A 6,000-nucleotide genomic window follows, 5' to 3' on the forward strand; every position below is an offset into this window, starting at 1 on the left:
CACCCGTGGTGTTAGTGAAGAAGAAAGACGGAACCCTACACTTCTGCGTGAATTATTGCCGCCTGAACAAAATCAGAAAGAATGACGTCTACCCTCTCCCGCGGAAGATGACACCCTGCATCGATTCTATAACGCGAGGTACTTTTCGTCGATGACCTCCAGACCGGCTATTGGCAAATCGAAGTCGACGAGAGAGACCGAGAGAACACTGCCTTTATAACACCAGACGACCTCTTCGAGTCCAAAGTCATGCCATTTGGTCCTTGCTCGGCGCCTGCGACGTTCCAGCGCGTTATGGCACCACGCTGGCTGGATTGAAGTGGCAGACGTGCCTTCCGTACCTGGATGACGTTGTTGTGTTTGCTTCAAACTTCGACGAACACCTCCGGCTCCTTGAAGCTGTACTTCAAGCAATCAAGACCTCCGGACTCACCCACAAGCCTAAAGAATGCCGCTATGCATACGAGGATGTCTTGTTCTTGGGTCACGTCATAAGCAAGTCCGGAGTACGCCCCGACCCGCAGAAGACAGCGCCATCGCTACATTCCCACCACCCGCCGACAAGAAGGCCGTGCGCCGATTTCTCGGCCTTGGCGCCTATTACAGGCGGTTCTTCAAAAACTGCCCGAATCGCCGAGCCACTTGCGGAAAACGCCGCAAGAGGAAGCATTTCAAGAACTAAAGCGACGTTTGCAGACGCCTCCTTTACCTGCGCATTTTGACGAATACGCCGAAACAGAAGTACACACCGACGCAAGCAGTGTAGGACTCGGCGCCGTCCTTCTGTAGAGGACTCACGGACTGGAATGGGTCATCAATTATGCTAGCCGGTCGCTATCTAAAGCGGAAGCGAACTATTCCACAACAGAAAAGGAGTTCCTTGATATCATCTGGGCAACGTCAAAGTTTCGCCCCTAACTCTACGGCAGGCCCGTCAAAGTTGTGAGCGACCACCAAGCCTTGTGTTGGCTAGCAAACCTGAAGGACCCTACAGGTCGTCTCGCAAGATGGAGCTTGAGCCTTCAAGAATTGGACATTACTGTCGCTTACAAGTCCGGAAGAAAATATTCTGACACTGACTGCCTGTCTCGTGCCCCCATCGACCCGCCGCCGCAAGACGACCACGATGATGACTGCTTCTTGGGAACCTTAAGCGCCGACGACTTCGCTCAACGACAGCGAACCGACGCGGAACTCAGGGGCCTTATGGAATACCTCGAGGGAAAGACCGCTGTTGTTCCGATGGTATTCAAGCGAGCATTGTACGTCGGCTTTCTTACGCAATGACGTTCTCTAAAAGAACTTCTCACCACTTAGAGACAAGTACCTTCTCGTGGCGCCTTCAGCATTGCGACCAGAAGTCCTTCAGGCCCTGCACGACGACCCGACGGCAGGACACCTCGGTGTTTCCTGAAGGCCGGCGAGAATACCGGGAATGTAATACTGGCCGCGACTTACCGCCAACGTCACTAGCTACGTAAGTCAAACACGACGCCCTCGAACAGCTCTGCAGGCCATTGACTGCGTTATAATTCTGCGCCTTTGGACGGTGAAGCGGTTGAATATTACCTGCCCTTTGATGGTCTTAGGGGTTAGTCCCGGTCCATAATTTTAGCACTATTGCCATTTTCGACGTTATACACAGCAGTATACTGAAATAAGTGGCAAGCAGTTGTATGACTTGCACTATTTGCTGCGAAAAGGCCCCCGCTAGAATCCTGCTATGACGTGCTATGCAGTGAAGGCAACGAAAAAGAAAACTTTGTATGCCCTTGTGGTTGTACAGTTAGAAAGCTTTTATCTCGCTTAGAACAAAAGCGACACTTTTAAACTTCCTGTACGCGATACCCATAAAGCATATTACACAACGATGCAAAAGTCATATTTTTACATGGAGCGCTATACTGTAAACATTTTGACAGGAATCTGTCTGGCTGGGTGCAACAATTTATGAGGTTAATATGGCTCCAGCCAAGTTTAAGAGAGCCCGACGTTTCGGGACCGATTCGGTCCCTTCTTCAGGGGTTGACTGGTTTGGTCATGGAAGCTTCTCCCTGACTTGTTCCACCGCGGCTCCGGATTTCCCTTTCCCTCACGTTTCGGAGGCCGTGAACGTAAACCGAGGGCATTGTTCCGAGGGACCGGTTCACATTTGCCGGCGTGTTTTGAATGTGCCACGACTCGAGCAAGAGCCTCTTTCCCAGATTCCTTTCTGTTTCGAGAACAGAAGCGCCGTCGAAGTCCATCTTTTGGTAGTGCTTTTCACAGTGCTCTGCAAGAGCGCTGCGTTGCATTTCCATCTTCCTGACGTCGTTCTTATGTTGGCGAATTCTTTCTGGGAAGCACTTGCTCTCGCCTATGTAGCTAGCTGGGCATTGTGAACACGGCACCCTGTAAACTACGCCCTGGTGTTGTTCCCTCGGGGGTCGATCCTCTCTCTCGTCGATCCTATCTCTCTCTCACGTCGGGCTCTGTTAAATTTGGCTGGAGCCATATTAACCTCATAAAGCGCTATAGTGTGAAAATGAAGCCTCAATATGGGTCAAAACGCTATTTTTCCTAACTTTGTCACGATATTGTGGCAACGTTTCTTCTTCTTTCGATCCAGGAGTATTTTTATCGCTTACTATAGGAACCTACAAAGCCCTGAATGTGAATGTATTACTCGAGGAAATATCGGTGCTTTTTCTAAGAAACGCTAAACAAGCAGCACCTTGCGACTTTTCGTCAAGGCCAAATATAATGAAAGTTGATACAAAAATGAATAAACTATCAAAATCATGAAGGAGCAGCGCCTTGAAATTAAGAAAAAAATGTTTCGTAGTAGTGGCTCAAACCAGTAATTTGATACTATAAAGGCGATTTATTGAGTGTGTAGCTGGTCGCTGGTCGCGCAATGCACCGAGAACAGTTCGCTAGCTCGAGCCTCTGCTGCACACTCGATGATGCTGCCTTTGCGCCGGAGTACTTCCTCTTCGTTACAATACAAATTGTTATGTGCGACACAGTTTCACTTCCGTGCCCGTAAAGTCACTAGAACGGGAAAAGTACCCTAGTCCTTTTCGCTTCACCGCAGCGCGCTGTCGGCGGCTTCGCCGCAAAAACGGTCCAACTCGCTCGCCGCGCTGGTGTCTCCCGGCCGCCGCTGCTCTTTTGGATGCAGCAACCGGCGGGAATCGGGCAAAGCTCTGCCAGTTTAAACCTATCTATCTATCTATCTATCTATCTATCTATCTATCTATCTATCTATCTATCTATCTATCTATCTATCTATCTATCTATCTATCTATCTATCTATCTATCTATCTATCTATCTATCTATCTATCTATCTATCTATCTATCTATCTATCTATCTATCTATCTATCTATCTATCTATCTATCTATCTATCTATCTATCTATCTAGCCGCCTACCACTGTGGGCTCTCCTACCAATTTCGTTAATGGCATGTATACCCAAATTGATATGGCATAAGATGACTGTATGCCGCATATAAATGACAGGTCGTAACATGAAAATCATAACATGAACGTCATGAATCGCATGATTTACACGCCACTGTCTTGGTGCTTTTGCGGCCACTTCGTTAACTTCATATATACTACAATTGGTATGGCGGGACAAGAGTGTACGACGAACATAAGTGACTGGTCTTAACCTGTAAATCATAACACGCCTGTCGTGTATAACATAATTTACGTGACATGGTCTGGGGCGCTCGCGGCCGTTTAATTGAATGGCTATATAACAAAATTTCTATGACGAGACATTTCTTGATATACACCAAAACTTGTATTGTGTCGCGTGACTGTATGCCGAACGTAAATGACACGTGGTAACATGGGAACCGGCCGCGAGTACACCATGAGCGTGATAAGCAAGTCATGCCATAAATGACATTTGAGTCATGATTTTCATATCACCACCTGTCATTTACGTTAATTTACGTTCTTCATAGAGCAATGATTTGTCATATCAATTTTGGTACATATATATTTAATTAAATGGCCGCGAGCGCCCCGAGACCATGTCATGTAAATTATGTTGTACATAACATGCGTGTCATGATTTACCGGTTAGGACCAGTCACTTATTTTCGTCGTACACTCTTGCCACGCCATGCCAATTCTAGTATATATGAAGTTAACGAAGCGGCCGCAAGAGCACCAAGACAGTGGCGTGTAAATCATGCGGTTAATGATATTCATGTTACGACCTGTCATTCATATTCTTCATACAGTCGTGTTATGCCATGTCACTTTTGGTATATATCCCATAACCAAACGGGCAGGAGAGCACACAGTCGTAGGCGGATAGATAGATAGATAGATAGATAGATAGATAGATAGATAGATAGATAGATAGATAGATAGATAGATAGATAGATAGATAGATAGATAGATAGATAGATAGATAGATAGATAGATAGATAGATAGATAATGTTCAGAGTCGTAGAAGTTCTCTTAGAAAGGCTTCGCATTTATTAAATGCCGACAGCCGTGCGCGTAAATGGCACGCAATTTGCATTTCTTTATCGCATTGGTACGCCCACGTGCACGTGTAGGCAAGTGAAAACTGCCGCTGTTTCTTTCCTAATAAATTAGAGGACATTGGTATGCTTCATTCGGGGCGGTGAAAGCGCAAGCAATGCGTACATGCGTTTCTCCGCGTAAAATCAACACTGCGCCACCGAAGCTTCAGCCGCGCTGGACCAAATATGGCGGCGGGCCGAACGGTCGCGGTATTTTTCCCCTTCCAGTGACTTTACGTGCCCCAAGTTCGAAGCCCCCTCTAGGAACACAAATTTTTACCCGAAATATAACGTCTCAACAACTCCTGCTGACATTGACACAAACCAGCTCAATTTTTTTCAGCATGATCGGGGATGGTCGAAAATTTACCTGGTACACTTGATATGGAATGACCCATATATATATGTGTGTGTGTGTGTGTGTGTGTGTGTGTTTGTGTGTGTGGACTGCTTAGCGGTTCTCTGAATTTGATATTCCAGCGGTTTATATACTGGTGGTGGGCTGGTCCGGTCATGGTAAAGCCTTGACGAAGACGTAGGCCGACCGGTAGAAACCGCTGGCAAATAAAGATAAAGAGTTGTCTGTCTTTTCTTCCCAAGTACATTTTGGCCCATTGTAAGGATCCCTTCATTAGATGCGCACCTTAGAGCGGGAAATGCGTGGGGTAGGCTTGAGAAGATAACGGCGCTTCAGACCCGCGGTGCCTTGTTACGAAAGAATTGCTGGAGGAGGAAGACAGGCTCTCAGACTGCTTTTCAGAAACATGCTACGAAAGAGTTCCATCTTCGCGCACGTGGCTTCAAACGTAGTCAGGATCAGGATAGCCTAACCGCTTTTTGTACGCGACATTTGCATGCAAAGGCCAGGTGCATATTCCCAGGGTGCAAAACCGTCCATCTGCAATGCGCTGTATCCTGCCTTTCCCCATCCATCTATATTTATTCATCGACTTTCCAAGTTTGTTAACTTTTGCGGTGATTCGAAGCAATCAGGCATTCGTTCAGATTTAAGTTGGGGTACCTACTTTCGCAAGAAATGCAAACTGTGTTGGCATTCATCTCATCTCCGGTTTTCCGCGGCGTTCTTATAGAAATCTAGATCAGTCGTCGTCTGTTTACCGTTTTATGCGCTTTCGCGTCTTGGATAGCAGGGCTGCCTCAATAGCGACAGCGCTTTGAGAATGGATTATGCGCACTGATTGCGAGCGTACTAGGCTCATGGATTTCATATTTTGCATTTATATAGCTTTCCTTTCGTCGGTGCAGAGAGTGTGTGTTTTTTGTATTTAGTAAGAAATTGCGTCGTTCAAACCATTGAAACGATACTTGTAGATCTTTATAAGCAAGTAATGCTGCTTCCTGAAGATAGGGGTGTTCTATAAGCAACGCACTGTCATCTGCATGTACTTACAGCTGCTTGCATGTTTCTCAAGGATAGAGGGTAGTCACTGATGAAGAGGGAGAGGA

Source organism: Rhipicephalus sanguineus, chromosome 1 (genome assembly GCF_013339695.2).
Source record: "Rhipicephalus sanguineus isolate Rsan-2018 chromosome 1, BIME_Rsan_1.4, whole genome shotgun sequence".
Taxonomy (NCBI): domain Eukaryota; kingdom Metazoa; phylum Arthropoda; class Arachnida; order Ixodida; family Ixodidae; genus Rhipicephalus; species Rhipicephalus sanguineus.